This window comes from Castor canadensis, chromosome 16 (assembly GCF_047511655.1).
Source record: "Castor canadensis chromosome 16, mCasCan1.hap1v2, whole genome shotgun sequence".
Lineage (NCBI taxonomy): Eukaryota > Metazoa > Chordata > Mammalia > Rodentia > Castoridae > Castor > Castor canadensis.
Window position 1 is genome coordinate 57,303 of NC_133401.1, and position 27,382 is coordinate 84,684.

At 41.8% G+C, this 27,382-nt stretch overlaps 1 long non-coding RNA gene across 1 annotated transcript; it reads right to left on the reverse strand.

Annotated features, from left to right (window-relative positions):
* Positions 1-6,110: 6,110 nt before the first annotated feature.
* On the reverse strand, positions 6,111-27,381 carry LOC141418036 (uncharacterized). The gene is made up of 3 exons (XR_012442671.1): positions 26,892-27,381; positions 13,959-14,091; positions 6,111-7,480 (listed from the first exon to the last, which is right to left on the reverse strand). It is a non-coding gene; the product is annotated as an uncharacterized lncRNA (long non-coding RNA).
* Position 27,382: the final 1 nt, after the last annotated feature.

Here is a 27,382-nt window from a genome sequence, read left to right on the forward strand (position 1 = left end):
TATCTAAGAAGAATAGGGTTTAGATTTGGGATAAAGGTAACGATATATGTGGGAGAGCTTGCACAGGTTTGATGTGTGCAAGTCTACTGTCCTCAGGTCTGCAATCTGGAAAATAATCTGTGAAGTCAGCACAACATGGCCAAAAACGGTCAGGCATCCTCGCACGGCCTCACTACCCAGATACACCGAATGACTTGGTGGGCTCTGGTTTGGGGGTTCTTCCCTCCACAGCTCTGCTCCTTGCTCCAGCTTGAAGATCTGCTCAGATTTGGTGGTACAGTGCCTGGTTCATCATTGTAGTATTTTGTCAAATAATTAACTCAGGATTCCTGCCCCACCACCCAGTGTCCCTTTGTGCTATGAAGTACATGTTCTGTACCTGTGCTGCCAACAAGGGAGCTGCTAGCCACAGTGTTTATCAAGCACTTGAACTAGGACTAGTCCCACTGAGGAGCTACATTTAAATTTTTATTTAATTTCTTTTGCTTTTATTGATTTATGAGTACCAGGAGTGCATTGCAACATTTACCAAGTGTGTATAATATAACTTAGTTAGATACACCCCCTTCATGCTCCTTTATCCTCCCTTCCCCAATTCTTAGGATACTTTTATAGGTCTCATTGATCTATTTTCATACATGTATACATAATACTTCTGAAGCAGGCTAAGTTATGGACTCATAAAAAATTACATCTTAGATTAACAATGCTTTGGCTCAGGAACCACCTTCACCTGGCTGGGAACTGTCCATGCTCCTGCCCCAGTGATTGATTATTGGCTTCGAATCTCCTTACTCTGCCCTCCACCTAGGTTATTGTAGGGTTTAAAAGCTTCCGAAGAGCAGAAACACGCTCTCTCTGCTGACAGACTCCACCTGCACCCCACCATGCTCCCTTGGTGCTTCCTTTTTCCGAACTTTTAATAAACCCCATTTACCCACATGGGGTCTGCTTGGATTCTTCCATACCACATGGCCCTGGGACAATTAGGAATGCCCTGGGATTCAGACTAGGTCTCCCCTTCCCACTAATCTCTCTTTTTCTTCTCTCTCTCTCTCTCTCTCACTCCCCTCACTGGTGGTTTTAGAGGGTGAATGGGAGGCACTTAATCTTCAGTATCACCACCTTGGCTGTGGGAGTGTGACCTGCCCAATGGTTGCTATGGTAGCGGGGTAGGTGTACAAGCACATGCACCCCAGGCCTGCCTCTCTTGGATCAACAGGCAGAGGAGGGGCCTGGTTGTGGTCATGATGATGGTCTGTCCAGCTCAATCCAGTGAAGCCTTCACAGTCTCACAACTCCTTGAGGCTGGGCCAGGGAGTGATGCTACGGTTTTTCCTTTTATTGGTGTGTGTGTCTTTGGTTGGTTTGTTTTTTTTTTTAAATTTTTGGCAGTACTGGGTTTGAACTCAGTGTCTTGTGCTTTCTAGGCAAGTGCTTAACCTCTCCAGCCACAGCACCAACCCTAAGGAGTTATTCTGTATTAGAGGAAACCTCTCAGTTGGGCTCAGTTGCTCAAGCCTGTATTGCAGGTAGTCAAGAGGTGGAGACCTGGAGGATGCTGCTTCAAGACCAGCCTGAGCAAAAAGTTCTCAAGAAATCATCTCAACCAATAACAGCTTGATGTGGTTGTGCGCACCTGTCTTCCCAGCTACAAGAGAAGAGCAAATAGGAGGACTGTGGTACAGATTAGTCTGAGCATATAGTGAGACTCTGAAAAAACAAAAAACAAAAAAACAAAAAACAAAAAGGCTGGAGACATGGCTGAAGAGGCCGAGAACCTTTCTAGAAAGAGTTAGGCCCAGAATTCAACCACCACAGCCACAAAAAAAAAGAGGAATTTTGTCTGCTCACCTTGGTTTCACAGCATCATAGTCCAGACTGGAACACTGTTTATTTCCTAGAACTCATAAAATCCAGTGAGAGAGTTAGTCAAGGCTACGCCACTCTCAATGGCTAACACAATCCACTCCTTTTTAAAAGTTTGGTGTGTTTTTTTTTTCATTTCCTCTTAATAACCAATTGATTCAGCAAGAGAAACCTCAGAGACTGACTGTTCTGAAAAGCCAACCATTGAAAAACTCCACAAGTTAGGGCAGAAAGGTGTCTCATATTACTGCCTATGTATCCTGTGCATTCCCACTCCATCATTCCATCCCATTCTCTCTCTGTTGAGTTACAGAGAAAAGGGGCTAACTGTATGGGTTTGGACAAGCTGTGATGACGGGCTTCAAGTATGGGGCCCTAAAGCTATCCCAGTCTTCCAACATCAGGGCCAAGGCAGTGAGAAATACACAGAGCCACACATTTAATACATGCCCCTGTGTTAAATGCCCGAACCTGAATGAACCAAACCTGGACTAAGGAGATGAGCCTGCCTCAGGAAAGACAAGAGAGGACTGCAGGTGGAACTCATGGTTGCCTAGCATTCACAAGACCCTTGGCTGGATCCCTAGAACTGCAAAAATATAAGTCAATAAATGAAAAAGGAAAGAAAGATGGAAGAATAGGCCTCCTGTGCTGGCACTGCAGAGCTACACCTCCAGGTTCTCTGAACTGTGCTAAATCTGGATATAGAGAAATTCAAATGGCGAGGCAACTAAAACGTGGTGAGACAAGGAATAAGAGAAGCACAGAAGGGCCCCCAACTCCCCAAGTGGTGTGAAAGAGGGGGCTGACCTAAGAGGCTAACAGGAGAGAGAAGTGCCTGCCACAAGCCATGGCCAGCCAGGCAGGAGAAGGCATCAGTGGACAACAGTATGGAGGAAGCTTAGAGTCCAGGGTGTGACTGCTGTGGGCTGAGCACTGAAAGTCATGAACCAAGGATAGGTGAACCTGGATCAAGTTCAGCTTGGCTTCCTTCTGCAGCCCTCACTCACCAGTGCTCACAAAGCTGCACTCTGATGTAATTTTGCTGCTCTTGGAAGACCTCAGATAGGTTTATGGCCAAATAGTTTTATTACTATTCAAAAAAAGAGAAAAGACTTTTCCTTTCCCAGGCTAATTCACCATATGAAGGAGTTGGAGTAGTTACAGGCTATGTTTAATTTGGTACAAACTGCCCAACACCAGCCCTGCCAGGCACATTACTTCAGGAACCTAAGGTAACATCAGTTAGAAGATGTGATTTTATATACAATTAAGAAAGAATGAGCTGAGTGCTTATATCTCACTCCTGCAATCCTTGGTACTCAGGAGGCAGAGATCAGGAGGATACATCCAAAGACAGCCCCAGGCAAATAGTCCAAGAGACCCCCCATCTTGAAAATGACCAACACAAAAAAGGGCTGATGGAGTGGTTCAAGAGGTAGAGCACCTGCCTAGCAAGCCTGAGGCCCTGACTTCAAATCATAGTACCATCAAAAAAGAAGAAGAAGGAAAGAAAACAGAAAATGTGGTACACAATGGAGTGTTACTCAGCCTTAAAGAAAAATGAAATTACATTGGAAGTAAATGCACGGAATCGGAGGACATCATGTTAAATATAGTAAGCCAGATCCAGAAAGACAAAGGCCACATGTTTTCTCCTTTATGTGGAAGATAGATGCAAAAAGCAAACATGATCATACACAAATTTATATGTCTATCATGTTTATAATAATGGAACTACTGTATGGAACTCAGGGAGGACGGAAAGGGAAACAAAATGAAAGAGAGTCAACAATATTGAAATATATTACATATGTGCAGGTAGAGGATGTAATGATATATACTGAAAGCTATTGCGTACTAGAGGATAGGAGGAGGAGTGTAAGGAGAGCAACAGAGGGGACATAGTTGACCAAAGTACAGTATATTCGCTCATTCAAACAGTAGACTTTAGAATTAAAAATGAAGGACAGGACAGTAAAATGGGTCCAGGGGGTGAATAGCTGTGGGCAGGAGAGGAGTGACTAAGGTGGATGTACTTTGTGTACATCTATGAAACAGAACAATGACACCTGTTGCAATTGTTTTAAGTGGAGTGGGGGAGGGGAACAGAGGGAGAAATGGTGGGGGCAACCTACTAGTGTTCCACATAGGCCATCCAGAATTGTCACATCGAATACCCCTTGGAAAAATTAATGTCTGCTTAAAAAATGAAAAAACTAGAAGTAGGTTGAAGACAAGTCGTAGAGAGAAAGAATTCACATGGTCATGCTTGATGGTATCCTGGGTTTGGGGGGATGTTGCGTTTAATGGGAATTTTTAATATACAATAAGTAATATTGTACAATGATTTTAAAAATGATGAGAACATACAATCAAAGCTTATTAAGTTAGGATTCATGTAGGAAAAATATGTTGACAAATATTAAGTCATATTTGTATTTTGAACATTATACACAAATATGAAACACAAAACACCCAATGTTAACACTGATCTTCCAAATTCAGATGTAAATGCTGAGTATTTTATATCTTATAGAAAGAATTCTCGAAGTTCGGTCAGTGCTTATAGTATGTACTGTTATTGCTTACCAAAATCTATAGGTAATTTAAAGGCCAGATTAAAAGTAGTAATTTCTTGGCTGTTCTGAAACATGTCGGTATAGATTAGCCTTCAAGATTTCAGGGCATGGGTACAGCTAGAGCTCCCAAGCATATGCTTTAACACAGTTAGGATCATTTCATTTCTAGTTATGCCAGGAGCACCTTTAACTTTTAGAAATTTAAAAGTAAAATACCCTAAGCAAACATCAATATAAGTTGAAAGAGAAATAGGCAGGGTGATGGTTACAGAGGCTGAGGGTGGAAGACACAGGGAGCTAGGGAAGGAGGAGGTGTGGGTCAAAGTGTCAGACTGGAGGCATCACAGAGCAGTGTGACCATGAATCCTGTCCTGTGTAGTTCCAAGTCAGATGTCTACCTGCATCCAAAGATGCAGAAAGAAAAGAAAGAGAATCCAGGACTCTGATGTCATGGTGTGTAGGATGGGGAAAATGTGACAGAAACATCTACAGCAGGGAGCTAGGCAGAACGTTGATGCTGTTGTCAACACTCAATGCAGAGGACGCAGTCCTGAGCATGAGGGAGTGGTGCAAATGCACATAGACAAGAGGACATCAGTGCTAGGTCACCTGGAGATGAGAAGCCAAGCCTCACCTGAGGGGAAAAAATCAGACTCTATTTCCCTGCATGCATTTGCTCTGTACTCATAAATTTCTGTTTCTCATGAGTTTTACTAAATTGACTTTCCTGAATGAGGATCACAAGTCTTCTAGTATCTTGTACTCTCCCTCTGATGAAGCATGCTTCATCAGAGCAGTGGGAGTGGTGCAGGAATGGGAATTATCCAAAAGTCCAAAGGAAAAGTCATCTCAGAGACCTATTTAGGTCATGCCAACAGCCACTAATGAGTAAAAGTGCTTCTGAACAGGCAAGGATCTTCAACACATGAAGATTTGGGGCCATTTACAATGCACACAATAACAGTGAATCCCTGTCCCCAAAGGGTCAGGTCCATCTCACAATGGAAAATGCATTCAGTCCATCTGCAACAGTTTCCATAGTCTTAACAGTTCCAGAAGTGCTCAAAAGTCTGGAGATTCCTCTGAGACCCAAGGCAAACACTTAGCTGTGAAACTCCAGAATATCAAAAAGAAAGTTGCATAATTCAAGGTATAGTGGTTCGAGTGTAAGCCTTTGCTTTCCAAATGGAAGAAATGGTAAAAAGTAGGAAAAATTCAGACCGAAGTAACTCCAAAACCAAGCATTGCCAACAATAAACCCTATAGCATCAGGTCCAGGATCAGAGATACCTGGTACTGTGATCTGAGCTCCAAAGATCTCAGGAAGTCCTGTCCCTATGGCTTTGACAGGTATAACCAACATGGCTGCACTTGGGCTGGCTATGCTCACGACCCGTGGTCTTCTCTCTGCATATCATACAGTGTCCTGGCAACTGACCTGTCGAATCTCCATGGAAGCTCAGGTTCACTCTCACACCTTGAAACATAGACCTTCAATGGCTGCTTGCAGAGACTCCAACCCTACTGCATACTGCTTGACCTCCTAGGCTTTCGTTTGAAATCTCAATGGAAGCCCCTCATATCCCATATTTCTTGCATTCTGGAGACCTAAAAATAAGTATCATGTGGAGGATGCCAATGTCGGCCACCTACGTGTACTGTACAGCCTGGGCCCACTTGAGCCATAGCTTCAGCAGCCTCTGAGTGTCCAGATGGCTGACCATGAGGAAATGAATTCCAGGGAGATAATTCCCTAGGTGGCCAGTGAAAGCAGAGAACCCCAAGGCTCTTCCCAATCAAAAGTTTCTGAAAGAGCCAGGTGACTGTGGCTCACACCTCTAAACCTACCTACTTGGGAGGCTGAGATCAGGATGATCATAGTTCAAGGTCAGCTAGGGCAAATAGTTCTTAAGACTTCCAGTTCCAACATATCCAGAACAAAATGGGCTTGAGGTGTGTCTCAAGCAGTCAGTCCGGAAGCCCTGAGTTCAAACCCCAGTCCCACACTCCCAAAAAAAGTCTCTGAAAGGAGTTTCACTTTCAAACCCTGAAGCTATGCTGGGTGGGGTTATGCTGACTCTTGCAATGCCCTCAAGCCACCTTTCCAACATCCTGGTGCAAATAAATTTGCTTACTCTTAAAAACAATAATCTCTGTAGCAACCACCCCTTGGCTGCAACCACCCCTTGACTAAACTTTACACAGCCTTCTTTCCTGAACAAAAGGCAAGTTTTCAAAACTTTTGCCCTATTTTGTTTTCCCCCAGGTCTCATGGATGTGTGACTAAGAGCAGTCATCCAAATGAATGCCATATCCTGAGTGCTGTACTGCCTTCAACTGACCTCCATCAGATGAACTAGTCCACTTCCTACAAACTCAGCCTTTCACAAATATGAGGGAATAGACACAAGATCTTTGCCAGCCTGTCATTCACATGCCTCTGCATTGGTTGCCAAGAGCATCCTGGTTCCCATCTGAATCTTCTAGCAGAGCTTTATGTTTACTTTCCTACCAACAGTCTGGCCTTCTGAGTCCTCCCCAGAATTGCCTACTAAGCTCCATTTATACTGTCCTAGGGCTTCTCTAGCCTACATCTCCTAACCTTTCCTAACTCCTTCCCCAAACAACTCCAAAGGTTCTTAACCACATTATCAGGTACAATCACATCAATGACCCCATCTTACTACGCCAACATTCTGCAACACTTAGTCACAATACTGTGACAATATACTCGCAATCGTCAACTTACAAGGAGGGAAGATGATTTGGGGTCGCCATCACAGAGGTTTAAGTCCATGGCCAGCTGGGTCTATGGATTTTCAGCCCGTGGTGAGGATGAAAATTATGGCGGAGAGTGTGTACTGGAACAAACTTCTCACCTTATAGCATCTGAGAAGCAGAGAGCTTGCTTTTATGACCAAGGTCCTTCCCCAATCTCTTTTATTCCATCCTCAATAAAATTAACAGTTGGTTTCTCTCCAGGAAACATGGCAGTCCAGAAGGTAGTGGGAGAACACTTTTAAAATGTTCTGAAAGAAAGAAGCAAAACTTCTTTTCAGGATGAAAGAAAAACTGAGGCATTTCCAGATAAATGAAAATGAAGGGATTTTGTTAACAGTTGATGGGCCTAAAGGAAGTTCTATGGGCTGAAACAAAAAAGCATAGATGGTAACCCAAAGTTAAATGAAGAACATTACTAGAGGCAAGGTACAAATAAGGTATTGGAAAGGCCAGTACTATTGCACTTTGAATTTATCACTCTTCTCTTACATATGATTTTAAAGTTAAATTTATTAAATGAGTGACAAACTCATGTTAAGAGCAACATAAAATATACAGCTATAATCTGTGATGTAGACTATATAAAGGAAAGGAATGGAGTGATATAGAAGCAGAGTATTTTCATACCACTGAAACTAAATTGATATTATTCCAAATAGGTTGCTGTGAGTTTAAGATAGTCATTGTAATCCCAAAAGCAACCAAAAAAAAAAAAAAAGCTGAAAGGAAAACAGAAAAGTAAGAAAAAGGGAATCTAAATTTTACAGTAGCAATACTCAACTGAAAGGGCTGTGATGTAGCTCAGTTGTAGACTTCTTGCCTAAGTTGCATGAGGTCCTAGGGTAAAATCTCCAACTCTGAAATCCCAACAAAATCCATAAAAAATGGTGATGCAGGAGTTAAATGAAACAAGCATATGAACCGGACACTGGTGGCTCACATCTGTCATCCTAGCTACTTGGGAGGCTGAGATACAGAAGACTGTAGTTCTAGGGCAGCACAGACAAATAATTCATGAGACCCCATCTCCAAAATAACCAGAGCAAAAAGGATGAGAGTTGTGACTCAAGTGGTAGAATGCCTGCTTTGCAAGCAAAAAGCCCGAGTTCCTACTCCAGTCCCAGAGAGGAAAGAAAAAGACATACACAGAACAAGCAGGAGTTAGACCTTCCCGCTCGGGAATTTTTATAATAATGAATGGGTTGAACATTCCAGTTAAAAGGCAGTAACTGGCAGAATGGATTTGAAAACCATGATCTCTGTAGGGTACATTCAGAGAGACTCACTTTGAGTACAAAGAAACACCTTGATTGAAAAACGTAAGAAAGTTGATCCTTGAGAACAGTATACTCCAATAATGAGAATATTATCATACAAGGTAGATTTTACATCAAGAAGGTAGCAAGAAATGTCAGTATATATTGTCTTGTTTTCCAGTACTGGGGCTTGAACTCAGGGTCTACACCTTGAGCCACTCTGCCAGCCCCTTTTTATGAACGTTTTTATCAAGATAGGGTTTTGAGGAATGATTTGCCCAGGCCAGCTTCAAACCGCAATCCTGCTGATCTCTGCCTCCTGAGTAGCAAGAATTACAGGTGTGAGCCACTGGCACCCAGCCAAGGTCAGTATATATAGTTAAACATCCCAATTCACCAAGGCACAATTTTTATCATATCTCCAAGTATATGAATACCCCCAAAATATATGAAACAAAACTAGATGCAATAAAAACTTGAACACGTCATATCCAAATCTGTGGGGAAACAGAGATCTTGGCAACACTATGAACCAATCAGGCCTTGTGACTACACAGAACACAGAATCAACCCGAGCAGAATACACATTCTTTTCAAGTGCTCATAGAACATTCTCCAGGATAGATTATGTGTTAGGTAACAAGTACAGGCAAAAGGACTGAAATCATACTGGACATTGTTTTCAGCTACAGTGAAATAAAACCAGAAATCAACAGCAGAAGGAAAATTGGAGATTTACTTATGATAGTAAAGTGTGCAAATAGATAACACACTCTTAAACATCCAGGGGGTCAAAAAAGTTCAAACAATAAAGGGGAAAATACCCAGGGACAATGAAAACAAAACACAATTTAGCAAAACTGACTCACACAGTGAAATCAGAAGCCCTGCTCAGAGGGAAATTTATACCCCTCCACACCTGTGTGCGAAAAGCAGCAAGATCTTCTCAACAAAAATGAAACATAAACCCAAACCCTGCACAAGGAAGGAAACAATAAAGATTATGGCAGAGATAAATCAAGTAGAGAACAGAAAGCAAAACCATAATCAGTAACACCAAATATTGGTTCTTTGACAAAAATTAACAAATGTGACAAATCTTTAGCTAGACTATCAAAGAAGAAAAGTAATAAAATTTGAAGGTGAAGAGGGAACATTGTTATCAACATTGCAGAAATCAAAAGGACTATGAGTATATACAGCACTGCATGCCAGCACCACGCAATTGAGTACTATTCAGTCATAAGCAGGAATGGGCACTGATAGGTGCAAGAACGTGGGCAAACCTTGTGTATTATGATTCTACTTATAAGAAACAGAATCCATAGATACATAGTAGCTGTTACTAGGAGCAGATGGAAAGGGAAATGGGGAGTTAGCATTTCATGCCAACAGAGTTTCTATTAGTATGATAAAAAGAAACAGAGTTGCTTCTTTTTGGAGTGTTGAAAATCTGCTCCCTGCATACAGACATTCTGCAAACTCTCATGGTTGAAACCCTTAAATATATTCCCCAGCCCTTTATTTTCTGTTAGTTCCAATACACTCTGCAGAACTGTCCAAACTGGATCTTTCTACTTCCCAATTCCGTGGGCTCCTCTTAGTCAATGCTTTATTTGCTACAGACACAGTGAATTCTCAGGAGATCATGAGATTGATTTGTTGAATGAAATACAATATGATGTAGACGTAAATCAGAGTGTAGCACACGTGGACTCTTTTCCACTGCTGTGTGGAATTGCTTAATCCTTTACCTTCACTTTATACATGATAAATCTGTGATATAAGGTGCACACACACGTAGAAGACTCATGGCAGTCTGACAGATGAAATCTTTCACCAATCCAATATTGATTTGGGCCAATCTCTAAAAATGCTTCGTGCTTTAACACCAATTGTGTGTGGACCATTATAGGCATTCTAACATCTTATTTTCAATTTGTATTTCCACAAGATATACCTAAGCATTTATTTCCTTCCTATGTGTACTCAAAATGGCATTTACGTTCTGTACCATGCAGTCAGCATTTTGGACATATCAAGGAGTGTGACCAATTCGTAGGATGTCCTGAGTGAGCAGAGGTGCATATGGCAAAAGCATGACTCTAACATCTGTCGTAGGATTGAAATTGGGGCCTGTTCAGCTTTAGCCAGAATACATATTACTACATTTATAGTCTGGTCTCCCACGGAAGGCCATGCTATCTGGGTGATGTGGGGCACACCAAGCAGATACACACTGAGATCTAAGATCAATGCAGATCCAATCAGAATTCAGGAAAGGCTTGTGGATGGGGGAAGGAGGTCAAAGCAGGTCAAAAGTGTGTCATAAAGAAAAAAATTCACTCTACAACATACTAAAGAGAAGGTAATTTTCAGATATTAAAAAAAAGGTCAAACATGGCAAGTTCAGTCGAGGTAGGATTCAATTACAAGTAGAAGTGACCAACCTCTACAGACTGGGAACCAAAGATGAAACCACTTCTGAAAAAAAAAGTAAGACCACAGTCATCCTCTTTCAGTCATGTGGGTTGGGCCTCTGAGATGTTCAGAATACCTAGACCTTGATGCCTTCAGGACCCACTGCCTCACAGCTTCTCTGTACCCTGTAAACAGACTCCTGATGGTGTGGGCAGCTCCAGGCTCACACACAAAGTCAGCAATTACCAAGCATGCAGGGCCAACGAACACTTACTCCTCACCCTGGTCACATCACCTGCTACAAAGGCTGTGTATGCAGCATTATATTATGGTCACACTGGTGGCTTGTTACTAAAATACTGTGGGGAAGAAATGTCAGGTAGATGCGCAAAACAGCCACCTTCAAATTATCCTCTCAAACAGGAGGGAGATGGAATTTCAAATCAGGGCGTGTTATGGACACAATGTATCTCTCCTCCCTAAATTCCCATGTGGAAGCACTAATCTGCAAGGAGACTGCATTGCACACAGGGGATTTATGGAGATGATATAGTTCAAAAGAGGTCACAGTACAGGGGCCTCAGCCTACAGGACTGCTGTTCTTATAAAAGGAAGAGACACAAGAGCTTTGTGTCTCATCGGTAGAACAGTGGAAAGGCCACATGAAGGCACAGGAAAAAGAAAGATGGTTGCTTGGTGAAAGGCCTTTCATGAAATAAACCTGTCAAGGTGTGGATTTCTCACGTTCAGCATCTGAACTGTGAGAACACACACATCATTTGGGCTGGGGGAATGTAGCTCAGAGTTAGAACACTTTGCCTGCCACATGGAAGCCCTGGGGTTGATCCATACCCGCAGTTTAAACGTTCCAGGTTGTGTGCTGCTGGGCTCTCAGTTGCTCATCACACACACACACACTGTCAGAAGACTGGATAAACTACAAAGAAGAGATTTATTTTGGCCTAAAGTTGTGTTGGTGCAAGAAGAAAGGATACATGAGGTAGTGGCCTTCTGGCCATCAGGCTGAAGCAGGGCAACACGTGACAAGAGACAGGGATCTTGGGTGTGTATTTGTGTCTCCTCTGGTCTTTCTCCTCACTATAAATCCATGAGGATTCAATCATGGTGCCTCTTCCTCTAGCACTTTATCTAATCCCAAATCACTTCCAAAGGTCCCACCTCTAAGCACCATAGTGGGGCTAAGTTTCTATTATCCTAATTACTCACAAGGATGATTAAATTTCAACACAGAAAATCTTGGGGGACCACAGAACTGTGATATTTTGTTATGGCAGTCTGCGCAGAAAATCAGAATGGCTGACAAGTAAATTAGACCCTAAGATGTAGTATAGGGAAGTAAGATTGGAAGTAAAGCTAGGTACTCACTCACCTCACACCAAATCTTGTCAAGCAACACCAGACAGAGCCATCAATGGACATTTAATTTCTATGATATCCACTTGAAACTGTTTTACTCTTGATATCTATGTTCTAAGACGAATGTTCTCTGAATGTAAAATATATCAATATACAAACTCATTTAGGGTAGGAGTCTGGTTCAAGTGCTGGAGCACTTGCTGGCAAGCATGAGGTCCCGAGGTTAAATCACAGTACTGACAACAACAGAAAGTATCAGTGCACAAACAATATACAAACACATTTCTTTCAAACAATGGAATAACTATCCCATGCTTGGAGTGATCCTGGATAAAATAATAGCCATCCTTGAACATGTTCTGAAAAGTAGCATTTCTGCTTTGGAAATGCAATCTGCAATATTTCCAAAGTGAATAAATGTTATAAAATTAACCTGCCATGAAAATTTTAAGAAATAGAAACCCACAGTTTCACTGTTCTAAACAGAAGAAACCATTCTCCTCATGCACTAATGGGAACTCTAACAAATCACACCCTTGAATAAATGCTCTGTTGCAGAGTGTGGAAGGGACCTGACACATGGCTCTCACAAACAATATACGAAAATGTGTCTCACAAAATTACATTTAAGCTGCTCCAACTAGAAAATGTACTGGATAAATAGAAATTCTCATTAGAGGTCACGATTTTGAAGGTCAGGGAAGCAGACAGGGCAGTACGGCTTGTGTTGGGTATGTCATGGTGTTGCATTGTGCCTCTGGCTGCTTCAGGGCAGTGTGGTCAGCTATACAATGTCTCTTGTCCCAGCTGGAAGGTCAGTAGAAGCACAGTTTGCCATCTGTCCACAAATGACTCACATTTTGAAAAAGTTCAAAATATACATGGCCTTTCTCAGCTCCTCCAGACATCTTCTTCTGTTTTGACACTGGTTAAACCTCGATTAAATCAGGTCCTGGTTGTTAGCAGGAGCCTGGGGATCACATCATGCCATTGTCTGAGGTCATAAAGTATTGATTTGAGAGACAAGGAGTTCCTGGCAAAGTTTATAGAAAGTGAAAGCGATGCCATCAAGGGAGAAGCCAGGGCTACAGCCATGCAGCTCAAAAGCACAGTTGCCTTGGGTCTCTCTGGGTTTATATGGATTGAGCCAGGCTGGTGGGAAAAACCTGGGTGTTTATGCAGGTGGGGTTAGGGCGACTATTCGATTGGACTGACAGCTAGATGATCAATGAGTTCTGATTGTGCATGTATCTTCCCGTAATTCACTCACTTATAATTGTATGCATGACAAGCCAGCAATATTCATGGAGCCTTACAGAGGGAAAAAACACCGAAAAAGTTACTGCAGGTGACACCGCACATACCTTCAAAACTGGTTAGAACCGGTTATCGCTCCTCCCCACTTTGCGGGATGCAGGAGACCACAAGAACTGAAATATTAAGCCTGAAAGGGGTATGTCTGTAGGTCAGGGAGAAGTGTGGATTTTCTCTCTCCTGCTAGTCTTCACATTAACCCTGTAGGCCCTGAACCCCTACACCAACTCCACACTGAGAGACAAGATCCCCAAAATCTTTTGGGGATTGGTGAGGGAAAGAAGGTCTCTGTCTCTCTCTCTCTCTTTTTTTTTTTTTTTGTAAATTATCCATGTTTATAAGGAGCAGTCAACCCTACCTTCAGGGGATCCTTGTCACGAATCTGAACTTGGAACCAGGACACATGGGTAGCAGAAGCATTCTCCAGTCACGTCAAGTTCATTGGGTCTAGCATCTGAAAGCGTACAGCTTGCCACCTGGGTGAGATGATCCTGGAAAGGCAGTTCACAAGATAAGGGCTGATGAGCAAAATCGGTGTGTTACAAGCAAGGGTCCAAGGAAGGGAGACAAACAAGTTCCTTCCCAAGAGAGACATCCCTTTGCAGCTCTTTCCCTTAGATCTCTGGTCTTTTCCAGTATCTGATTTATGTTGTTTTGTATTTCACCCAAATTTGTTAACATAAAAGCAACATTCTTTTCCTAACATGGCACTAGACATAAACTGGGAGACAATGACCATATTCAAGGCATGCCTGTTCTGCAGTACCACGGCTGCTAGACAACCAACCTGTATTTTGAGATCTAGGAGAGTGGTGGTTATCTTATTTAAACTTTCAGGTATTTCCCAAAATAGGTTTTTCTATAACCAAGTTGCAATAGCAATCCCCCCAGTAGCTCCTGAGATTCCTGATGTGACCTGCCCAGTCCCAGCATCAAAGGGACCAGTGGTATGGCCCATGTTCACAATCTCATCTGGACCTTGACTTGGGGTTCAAGAGCCTCTCTGAGAACCAGAAGAATAGCAGGGAACAGGTAAACCAAGGTGCATCCCTGTCCAATTGGTAGGTAGGTATAGATGTACCTGTCTCCCACATAGCAATTACATCCCTCTGGAGGGTGTCACTGAGTTAGAAGGGACACAAGTTGGAATGTGCCAATCCTCCTCTGCTGCCCTGGCTCCTCTTGGTGCACAGTACTCTATTTTACAGTGACCAGTCAGGTCCATTGGCAGTCAGGGGTCCAGGCATGGTGAATAGTACTCTTGAGTCTTATTTTCTCTAAAGATTGAATGTCTTTTGAGGTCAATAATTCTCTGGGCCTTGGGTCCCAGCTTACTTGTACCCCAGGGTCAACTTTATTTATTTATTTATTTATTTATTTATTTATTTATTTATAGTATGGGTGCTTGAATTCAGGGCCTCCACCTTGGGCCACTCCACCCTTTTTTATGAAGGGTTTTTTTGAAATAGGGTTTCACGACAGGTGGGACTGACTTTGAACCTTGGTCCTCCTGATTTCTGCCTCTTGAGTAGCTAGATTACAGGCGTGAGTCACTGGCACCCAGCATGAGAGTCAACTTATTAATCACAGGGATCGATGGGGTTCAAACCAGTGACACCCTGGGCATTTCTTTCTTGGGTATTGGGAACAAACTCAAGTTTCCGTGGTGTCTAGAGTCTGCCAGGGAAAGTAGTGTTTGGAGTTTTACTGCTCTCAGTGCCTGTCCAGTGCCTGTAGGAACCTTTCCCTTGCTCCCTGTATTCATTTCTGGATGAAGGTCCCTAAATTTGTCTGTAACTGTAATGGTCAGATGACATTTAAAAGGCTCTTGTTGTCTCAGCACGCTTTGCCCACTTGCCTGTACACAAATGGGAGCTTGGCTATGCAGATCCCATTTTTGAGGATTTGCCCATTGACAGGAGGCCCTTTCTTCTTGTAATGCTCAACACCAACGGGAATGGAGTTGACCATGGATCTCAATGTTTGACTTCAGTTGTTACCCATTCCCACCTGGGGAGGAGTCCACACATATCCAAGCTTGTCTTGTAGGTGGAATTGATTTATTTTTTTCCTTAGTAGGTTGAGGGTGGAGGCAATCATCTTTCTGTAAGGATGCCAGGCAGCTACTGTAGCTGTGATTGGGGGGGCCAACATATGAGGACCAAGGGGACTGCTAGAAGGCAGCATCTGAGCAATATACAGTTTAATTTCATCCTTGGGGCAAATCACAGTTCCTACAACAGCAGTCTGAAAGCACAATTAAGAGCCACACTCTGAGAAGTGCCCAGAATAGCAGATGTTTTAAAGCAGAAGAGTTTAACGTCACTTATCTATTTGCTGCAGCTCTGACCTTTTCCTTCTGAAGAACAATTTCAAATCATCCAGGGAATCACAGGAACAGTCAGGCTCAGGTTCCTGTGCATCAGGAAAGCTTTCCTCTGGCTTGCACTTCACCTAGAGAGGTGAAAGCAGTTATCTATTCCCTGGACCTTTACAGGTGTAACAGTGACCAAGATCACTGGATATGGCCTCTTAAACGTAGGCAGCAATTGATACTGGGGTGCCCTCTCCTGCAAGGTGCAAAGGAGCTCCTGATCCACAGGTCTTACCTGAAGTGCTCCCCCTGGTTGAGGATCAGACATGATCTTTGCCCTGAGTTCCTTTACGGCCCCTGTAATTGTCCTAAATGGGTTATATTCCCTGTCAATTCCCTGACCTCTAAATCCACTACCAGGTATTGGAAAGAAAATGGCCACCCATACAGGATTTCATATGGGATAAAGGATCTTAGATTTTGGGGTATTTTTCAGCCTCATGGAGATCTTGACATGAGCTTTTCTTTATTTTGGAACAAACTCAGAAAATTATTTCTTCATCTTTACAGTCTATTTCTTGTCTTCTATCAGGAAAAATTAGTTTCCTTATGTTTTTTGTCCTGTTACTTTCCTTCCTTGAAGACCATCCATTTCATTAACGATTAGAAATTTAGGCAGCTCTAACATTCTGTTACTTTCAAAATGTTTTGTCTTCAGCTTACATCTCTCTCCTGAACTCTGGAATCAACTGTGTAAGAGGTAGTGGGCCCTCCCATCAATGTGGTATCAGATATTCACAGATGAAGGTATTCCTTGATATGTTCAAGTCTGTGAGTCTGTGTCACTTCTGCCATTGGATTTTTTTTTTTTTTTTTTTTTTTTTTGCTGGGCTAGGGATTGAAATCAGGGACTTGTGCTTGCTAGGCAGGTGCTGTACCAATGAGCCACTATACCAGCCAATCTTTTTATGTTGGTATTATCTTTAGTTTTCTTCCTTAAGTTTGTTGCTGGTGTTTCTTGTGTGGGTTTGTGTGTGTGTGTGCGTGTGCGCATGTGTGTGCACCCATGTGCTCAGTATTTTTGAAATAGGGTCTCATGAAGCATTTGCCCAGACTGGCTTTGAACCAGGATTCTCCTGATTTCTGCTTCCAGATTAACTAGGATTACAGCTGAGAGCCAAAGGTATCTGGCCTGCTGTTGTGTTCTTCCATTTTCCAAATTTCACATCACAGTGCCAGCACCTAATTAGCAGCAGTTATGCAGATCACATAGAAGAGAACTATCTTTTTATCTTCATTTGGCAAATTCTTAACCAAATTGTGTCCCTGCTCTTCTCTTCCTTTTGTTCCTTTTAAAGGATACCTCTCTGTTCTGCAGTCTTACTTCTCTGACATCTGATGACTCATCTGGTTTCTTACCCTTTATCTCCCCTAACCTTTCAAATTCTTTTCCCAGGCAGGACTGTTGGAATGTAAGGCTGCTCAATTTTCTGAGCTGTTCTCACTTGATCTCACGCTTTACACCTGTCAAATGGGAAATGGCAGAGATACCTAGAATGAACACAAGCCAACTTTTAGAGGCAGGATGGAAATATTGTGATGTCTATGTGCATAATTTCAGTTTATAAGTCATTAGAAAACAGCAAGCACATATATCTATATATCTATATTGCATAATCAGGGCCATCAATATTGTGTTTATCTCTCATCATGGTCCAGTTCATACAGCTCAACATGGTACCGTATGTAATTCCATTAATGTGGTGAGTGTTGTTGTGTGGTTGTGACTGGACTTCTGCTGTTGCCTTGTAGCCATGAAAACATGTTTTTAGCAAATAGAAAGGCTAAACATTCTAGGCCTTTCAGTGAAGTGCAGACTCATCATGAAAAATAGAGGTATATGTTCTCCTTCCTTGCTTCATTTACACTGAGGATTTGAAACAATTCCTCTATCAGACTGTGGATTTTTGTTTATATCAAATGACTTCTTCACGTTAGATCATAAATTCCTTGAAGGAACAAAGTGTTATTCATAGCTTTTTTTTCTTAAGTAGAGTAGGACTTGCTATGTACACCTGGTTTACCTTGAACTCACAGTACCCCCTCCTATCTCATCTTCTTCAGTGATGGGATTACTGCCATGTACCACCAGGCCTGTTTTTACTCATGCTTTAATCCTTAGCAAGATTTTTTTTTTGTGGTACTGGGGTTTGAACTCAGGACCTACACTTTGAGCTACAGCACCACTGAATTTAGGGAAGGGTTTTTTTTTTTTTCAAGGTATGGTCTTGTGAACTATTTGTGCAGGCTGGCTTTGAAATATGATCCTCCTTATCTCTGCCTCCTGAGTTGCTAGGATTACAGGAGTGAGCCACTGGCACCTGACTAACAAGAATGTTTTTAGATGTACAAGGTAAATATTTTTATAGTATTTTAAACTTAATTATTACAATGACAGTACATTTCTGTGACTTTCTTCACTTTATGGAATATAATATAAGCTGCACCTTTTGCAATATGCATGTGAGAATCCACTGTCACTCCCATCCCTACATACAGAAGCCAGAACTTCCATATTCCAAGGGCTGGTGAGTTGAGAAGGTATATGGCATTGCAGGAGGTGAGGTCATTTGGGGACATGGATGTGGACTTTACCTAGGAAGAGTGGTGGGACCTGGCTAAAATTCAGAGGACCCTGTACAGGGAGGTGATGATGGAGACCTACAGCAGCTTGGTGTCCTTGGGTGAGTGAAACTGCCTGTAGACCTCAGGAGCAAGTATACACTTTTACGATATAGCCTGCACTAGTCTTCTACTCTTGATATTCCTGCTTCTGCACCTGATGGGACTACGGGTGCCTGCCACTACACCTGGACTTGTATTGCCTGACATTTATTCATACATTATTTCCTCCTCAGCACATCCCACTGGAGTCAGTTTTAAGCACTGGCAATTTTATGATATTCTTGATGAGAGAAAGTAGCAAAATAATGTCTCTTTCATAGAATTTGTACTCTGATGAGGGGAAAACAAGAAGGTAATGTACTTTTAGTAGTCAGATAAGAATCATGAGGTATATTGAATCAAAGTGAGAAAAAGAAACATAAGCTGTGATAATTTAGAAAGGGTGTTCAGAGAAGACAGTTTTAAGTGGAGTGTGTTTGAAATCAGTGTACTGGGGATTGAACCCAGGGCCTTGAGTGTGCTAGTCAAGTACTGTACCACTGAGATACATTCATATAGGGATTATTAAGTGTTTACTTGGGCATAGCTTGAGTTTCAGTTCCTGTGTTCAAAATTTTACACATAATGGAAGCACACATTTGGAAACTGACAGCTTGAAGGTAGTATTTAAACCTACAGAGCAGTTCACCTACAGAGATGATAAGAAAATTAGAAAAGTCCAGATTTAGGCTTGTGAAGCATGTTGTCAGACACCATGAGAATGGAAGATCCAGCACAGGGGTCTGTGTTTGGGGGAGAGCCACACATTTGTGGTCCAAAATCCAAGTGAACCAAATCTTTCATATTCAAGAGCTCAGATCTCTATCAGGTAGTGGAGACTGACGTTAGCTTTTCCATCTTCCGTTAGTGGGTATCATTATAAACAAGAAATAGGAGGAGAAATGTTGAGAAGACTCCATTTTCTATGAAAGTGGGAGAAAGCTGACAGTCCAGTGCACAAGATAACATCATTTGGGAAAAGTTGGTTATCAAACATGGGTGTCTGTACCAGGAATTGTGGGGAGAATGCTGGGGCTGTTGATCTCAGAAGGAGCTACAAAAGCACTTTGTAAAGATGGTCGGATTCAAAGGTGGGTGTTCAGGCCAGTGGGGTGAAGAGAAACTGATGTTTTGGAGAAGCAGATTAAGTGAATTTAAATTAGGCCTTTAGAAGAGCAGGTTTTATTTATTTATTTATTTATTTATGTGGTGGTAGTGGGGTTTGAACTCACAGCCTCACACTTGCAAGGCAAGTGCTCTACCCCTTGAGCCACTCCACCAGCAAATTAAGCCTTTAGGATTGCTGTTTTCATCTAAAATGGGAAAGAAGAGATTTTATATTTCAAAAACTCCCTAGATGCCTATAGTTATTCCCCAGGTAAAATGAAAACTGAAGAAACATGGATGCATAATGCAGTCCCAAAGCCATGTTCCTGGTTAGGTGGCAGTCAGTTGGACCTCATTTGTATTCTGCAAATATCTGGTCCTGAAAAATTCTTGCACCCATCAAAGTAGAATAATGAAAAAAAAAAAAAAACAGCAGCAGGAGACCCCAGCATTGTCAAAACAATGGAGTAAAAGAATGACAAAAGGTGCGTGTTGTTTCTACTCATTTTTATGTCCATGTTGTTTACTTTTACATTTCCTCTTTATTTGTCTGCTAGATCATACGGGTTTATTCTTTCTGGAATCTTCCTGTCTCACTGTTGTTTCTTCTGTGTGTAAAACGCCTTGAGGTATCTTCTGCAGGGCTGGCTTGGTAGTCATGAATTCCTTTAGTTTTTCCTTGTGTGGAAGGTTTTTGTTTCTCCTCAATTAGGAATGATAGTTTTGTTGAATAGACTAGTCTACATTGACAGTTGCTTTTTTTCAGGGCCTGAATATGTCTTTCCATGACCTCTTTGTAGTAAGAGTTTGAGTTGAGAAATTTGCTCTTATTCTAATGGGTTTGCCTTTACACATGACTTGTCATTTCTCTTTGCTGCCTTTAGTATTCTTTCTTTGTTTTGTGTGCTGAGTGTTTTGATTATGATATGTCTGGGGGTGTTTCTTTTTTTGGTTTTGACGGTTTTATGTTCTGTAGGCTTCCTGTACCTGGATGACTCTCTCTTTCTCAAGGTTGGGGAAGTTTTCAGCTATAATTCTATTGGATAGGTTGTCTGTGCCTTTATTATATTTCTCTTCTCCTTCATCTAAACCCATATTTGTAGATTTGGTCTTTTCATGGTATACCAGATGTCTTGGATTTTCCATCCATATTAGCAATTTTTGTGATATTTTACTGTTTGATATGATTCCTCTTTTGTCTTCTGTTCCTGATACTCTATTTTCAACTTGCTCCACTCTGTTTGTTATATGGCATATTGAGCTGTTTATTTCATATTGATTTTTTTTCAGGTTTTCCACCTCATTATTGCCTTCCTCTTTCATATCTTTCATAGTATTCTTAATTTAATCCATCAGTTTGTTTGTATTCCCTTTGAGCTTATTCTTTATTCATATCCTCTTTGAGATCAGACACTAGCTATTGTATTCCTTCTTTGAACTCGTTAATCATGCTTACTATAATTTTTTGGAGCTCAATATTTGATTTTTCTTACTGTATGCAGTTGTTTAGATCCTTAGTGTTGGAGTTGGCTTTTGAGTGAGAGTGGTTGTCTTGCTGTTTCATTTTGCATTGAGATTTACACACCTCTCAATATTAACACAGAATATAAATGGCTGCAATACCCCCATCCAAAGACATAGAATAGCAAAATGGGTTAAAAACAAGACCCAGCCATGTGTTCCTTGCAGTAGACTCATCTCATTGATAAAAGAAAACACTGGCTTGGAGTCAAGGGGTGAAGAAAGGTTTTTCAATGGACCCTATAAACAGGCAGGAGTAGCTAAACTCATATCTGACAAAGTAGACCTTAAACCAAAACTTGAGGTTATAATAGGAAATACACTGGAACATATAGATGTAGGGAACCCAAAAGACTCAGCATTTTAGAGAAAGAATGAACAAGTGGAACTGCATCAAACTAAAGAGCTCCTGTGCAACAAAAGAAACGGTCAATGGACTCAGGAGACAGCCCATGGAATGGGAGAAAAATCTTTGCCAGCTACTCATCTGATAAGGCACTATATTCCAGAATGTACAAGGAACTCAATAAACTCACCCCCAAAGAATCAACATCCCAGTGAAGAAATGGGCACATGAATTAAACAGGGAATTCTCAAAGGAAGAGATACAAATGGCCTGTAACTACTGGCCACTTTTATAGCCATAAAATGGCTATAAAAGAGATCAAATCACAACAACCCTTGGAATTCATCTTACCCGACTTGGAATGGCCACAGTCGAGGGCAATAACGACATTAAATGCTGGTGAAGATGCAGCAAAACAGGAACCCTTACACACTGTTGGTGGGAATGCAAATTAGTACTACCACCGTAGAAATCAGCATGGAGATTCCTCAAAAAGCTAAAGACAGAACTGACTTATGATTCAGTGACACCCCTCTTGGACTCTACCCAGAGGAACATAAATCAGGATCCAATAGAGACACCTGTACACCAATGTTCATCACAGCACTATTCACAATTGCCAAGCTATGGAAACAACCTAAATGCCCTACACCTAAAGCTTTGCTGCTTGAGCCACACCTCCATTCCATTTGCTCTGCACATTTTGGAAATGAGATCTTGAGAATTATTTACCCAGTGGGCGTCAAACCATGATCCACCTGATCTCAGCCTCCCAAGTAGCTAGGATTACAGGTGTCAGCTACAGTTGCCCAGTTATTTCAGAGACATTTGTGTGAGAAGAGCCCTGAGGTTCTCTGCTTTCCCAGGCCTCCTGGGGAATTGTTTCCCTGGCATTCATTTAACCATGGGCGATCCATCTAGGTACTCAGAGTCTGCCTCACGTGGGTGGGCCCAGGCTGAACAGCACAAGTAGGAGGCCAACTTTGGCATCCTCCACCTGATGCTGGTTTTAAGGTCTGCAGAATGCAAGAAATGTGGGGTCATAGAGGCTTCCATGGAGATTTCAATGGATAGCCTCAGTGGTCAAGCAGTATACAGTAAGGCCAGAATCTCTGCAAGCAGCCATTGAGAGGTCAAGGTGTGAAGCTGTGAGAATGAATGCAAGCTGCCAAGGAGACTACCAGAGGTCAGTTACCAGAAAGTTGGATAGATATGCAGAGGGAAGGCCACAGGCTGTGAGCACAGCCAACCCAAGAGCAGCCATCTTGGTTGCACCTGTCAAGGGACAGAACTGCCTGAGATCTTGGGGCTCAGATCACAGTACCAGTGTCCCTGATGCTGAAGGGCTCATTGTTTGCCATGCTTGGTTTTGGTCTTCCTTTGGTCTGATTTCTCCTTACTGTTTTGTTTTCCTCCCTTTTGGAATGAAAATATTACCCTTGAACAACTATACCTTGAAATGTCTAACTTTCTTTTTGATTGTCTGGGGATTCACCATTAAGAGTTTGGTTTGGGTCTGAGAGGAGACTCTCGACCTTTGAGCAACTCTGGGACTGTTAAGATAATGGGAATGGTTACAGATGGACTGAATGCATTTTCCATTGTCAGATGGACCCTAACCTCTGAAGGCAGGGACTCAGTACATTTCATATAAACAGTAACATTCATTTGAGTAACACAAATATAGACCAGATTTTAAATAGCAGGATTGCCCAAATTGCACGGTTTTTCTGAATGTTACTGATCCCAAACAGTACAACTATGAAATGTTTCATCATTCATTTTATACGCCAAAGGTTTTGATGACTTTAGCTGGTCATTTTACATATATTAAACTGACACTGAATTTTGCAAATGTTTGTACACTATTTAGATAAAGTCTAGACACAGAACACAGTTGTAAGGTGGTCATTTAAGAGAACTTTAAATGAGCGAATCCTCAAATGAACTTTGATTTAGTGAAGTTTTAGCTTAAGTATTTAAAAGCTTGACAAGATCAACAGAAAACACTAATAGTTATTTTGATAAAATCTTTCATTACAAGTTTCTCACGGATGTTACACAGAGCAGAACAATATGAAGAAAGCCTCGTTGTTATGCACGTAGAGATTCAGGTTCTGGTTCTGCACGGCCCTTGAAAATCTCTCAGGAGAACGTGAAAGAAGGCAATCTTAAACTGTTTGTCTATACGATAACTAACTTATTAAGACACCTTTGTTAACAGACCTAATTATGAAAGAATTTGATGTAAATCCCACTTATGACAAAATGAAACAGATTAAGGTTACTGTCCATAAAATAACGCCTGTTTTTTAAGTTAGACCTGATTGACATAAAACTTTGAAAAAGTGCTTTTCTTAAAAGTAAAACAGGGGGAGAGGGGAGGCTGGAGACAAGAGAACAGAAGCCATTCGTTCCATTCCATTACATCTATTATAAGAATCATCCTAAAGATGTTCAAACACAGTTTAAAGGAAACCAGGCCTAAATTTTTAGGTTCCCTTATTTCACCACCATTTATTGGAGTTTGGAGTTTTAGGGTTTTTCTAAAACTGTTCTGGAGTAATTTTTCCTCAGCACAACACCAATGGAGCCCTCACAAACGTTTAACCCAACCTTGACAGCAGAATCTTTTCAGATGGCCTACGAAGAAAATTCCCCAAGAGATTCAGCAGGCTCTCATCCAGAAACCTTGATAAGGGACCTTCATAACTTGACCCTCAACCCTCCTCCCAGGTTCCCTTCCCCTCTCCCAGAAGGTCCAGCCCAAGTGTCAGACAGAAGCCAAAGGGTCCTACAGGAGACCAGAGGTGACACTCCCTATAGGCAGAGAGGAGTATGGACCTTGTTATCCGCAAGGAGAGAACGCCTGGCCGAGATGAGAGCTCTCCTGAGCAACAGATACTCCAGGGCTCGAAGAGAAAAGCTAAGAGATGGGATTAAAGGAGTTCAGAGTGAACCATTCAGTGTGCCGTTCCAATGCACCTGCAGTTACTGTCTGTACCATAGCTGGGATCCTTCTGAGAATGCTAGACTAGGGAGTGATTATGACAGAGTAGAATCAATTTAGGCTTAAATCTTCTCTCTCTCTCTCTCTCTCTCTCTCTCTCTCTCTCTCTCTCTCTCTTTCTCTCTCAGTGGGACTTGGGACTTTGAATTTAGGCACAAATCTAAATTTATCAGTTTTCCTGCTGGTAATTTAATGAGCATGTTGAGAGCTACATACCACTAATTTTGAATAACTGATGTATATGATATGACCTTGTTATCTTGTATCTTTTATTTTCACTCCCGCTATGATTAATTTATAAGGGAATTGTGTAATTTGTATATGAATGACTTTAAAATACTTTAGTTCTACATTTTGATTTGAACCAAGAAGCACCAATAGGTCTCAAGTCTTTGTTTTAGAAGCCTAAAGTCTGTGAAATTAAATATAACCTGAAGGGGTGTGAGGAGAACATGGGGTAGTCTGGTTAGAGGGTAATAATTTGGGTAGGTAACTATATTTTCTCATTTTCAAATATTTGGGTTGCCATAAAAGGAATTCTGATGTTATTTTAATTTGCAGTACCAAATAAATGTGTATATAAAGGGAAAAAAAAGATGTTCAAACACATGTATATGTGGGAAAAAAAACTACATGAGGCATGCTATAAATGTCAATTTAAGCATGCATAGATACAAGAGTTCAAGAACATGTAAAAAAATAACTAAGTGGCCACAAGTACATTGATCAGCTATTTGAAAATTTTGAGGAACAGATTGGAATATGTCCCAATCTGTTCTTTTGGACTTGTTTAGGTTGGATCGATAGCTGAAGCAAGAGTCAACTCTAGGAAAGTGTTTTGAGTCAGTCTCAGTCTCCAATATGACTGTTGTCATAGCTGTCAGACTTTTGTCTTGAATAAGTTAATCATACGATAGACATACACAGAATTCACACCATGTCTATAAAACAATTACATTAATTCTGTGTGTACTCTTAGATATTGAACGCTTCAGATTTACCTCTAGAGGGTGTTTTTAATAATCTCTATTAACAGTTTACCTTGGGCTACAGTATCTTTGTTAGTAGCCAAACCTTTAACCTGAATTTAGAGACCCTAGTCTTGGTTGTAGGTTTGGCATCCCATATCTTCATCAGGACAAAGGCTACAGGACACACGTGTCCATGCTCTTAGTTTATACGAAAAATTTGTTTTTAAATTTGCATTTGTATGACAGGCTGGGAAAGAGGCAGACTGTTGTGGTAAAAAGATTGTGTCTCCACTGGAACTGGTGATATCTGGCTGTCTTAATAAGCATGGAAAAGGTAGAAGTAAGGATCCAGATTCAAGTGGCCAGAGGAGTTTTGGACAAGAAACAGATGGGACTGAAACCAAGAGCCTGCAGTCTGGCTGGCTTTCTGCCGCTGCCCCCCCATCATTGTAGGAAACTCTCAGTCCACCTCTGCTTCCAATTCCCTCCCATAGAGGAGTACCTAGTAGACAGGCTCACCATAGGTTGTATGGGTTGATAAGGAGAAGATCCAGATCCTCATATCCCACATGGATGCATCCAGGCAGGATATGTAGACACAGTAAGGGTGATAATAAAGTTTTATGAAAGGTTAGGGAATAAGTTACAAGAGGCCATGGTGGGCCAGGTATGAGGTAGAAGCACAGAGAGCTCTTCCTGTTTCGGGTGCTTTTAAAACCTGTGCTAACCTATGGGAGAGGAAAAACCTGCGTGATTCTTGATCACCACAAATCACAGAGTGGGAAGGGTTTGGGTGGTCCCTGGGCTAGGGTGCTGGTTTGATTGAAGGCGTTAATAATCTCCACATAATTGCAACGAAAAGGAAGATTCAGAGGGAGAAAAATGTTCAACCTGAAATATAATATTAAATCAGAAGAGTCCCGTTCTCTCCCTATCTTAGCCTGCCTTGGTACCATCAGGTGAACAATGCAGGTCCCCGCGAAATACTGGCAACCTAGACCAGAGTTGCTAGTTTCCCCGTGACATTCATAATATTGCCAATTACATTAGCAGCATTCTGGCTGCAGCATTACAAGCCCTGAGATGTCCTCGTCAATTTCCTTGCTACTTAAAATTTTCCTTTCCCTGAGGCCAGGCTCTGCCCCAGAGGCTCGGTTTTCTCTCCCTTATTTTAAGATTGCTTGGAGACAGCAATTTTAATCTCTGGGCTCCAAGTCCCACGTGGGTGGGGCGCACATTTTTCCTGTCTCTTCAAGATACCATTGCCTCTACTAGCAGGAGCTCTTTGAACTTGTTACCTCATGTTGTGCACGACGGAATTTCCTGGAATGAAATCCGATGGCAGTAACTCTAGGGACCACGGGGACAGCACAAAGGTGAGCTGCGGCACAAGAGTGTACATCACTGGGGTGTCTAGAACTTTTCGCCAGGGCTGGCCTCCAACCATGATTTTATCTCACTCTCTGGAGTTGATCCACAGGGCTGGTGAAATGCATTTAAGCTGAACGTTTTATCACTAATTATCACCGAATACTCTGGATTAATCACAGCAGGATTTAATAAAAAAGCAGGATTCCACATGGTCATCACGGTGGGTATGGACCAATCGTAAAGCAAGACATCCTGGTCAATTTGCAGTGAGACCACGCACCTGGCAAAGGAACATTCCCTTGTTTTGTGAGACTTGCGGGGAGGCTTGTGGGAAATGTAGTCTCACCCAGTCGAGTCACCAGCCTCATCTGGCGTGGAGCTCTTCCGGGTACCTGCTGCGCAGGCGCCGTCCCGCCCC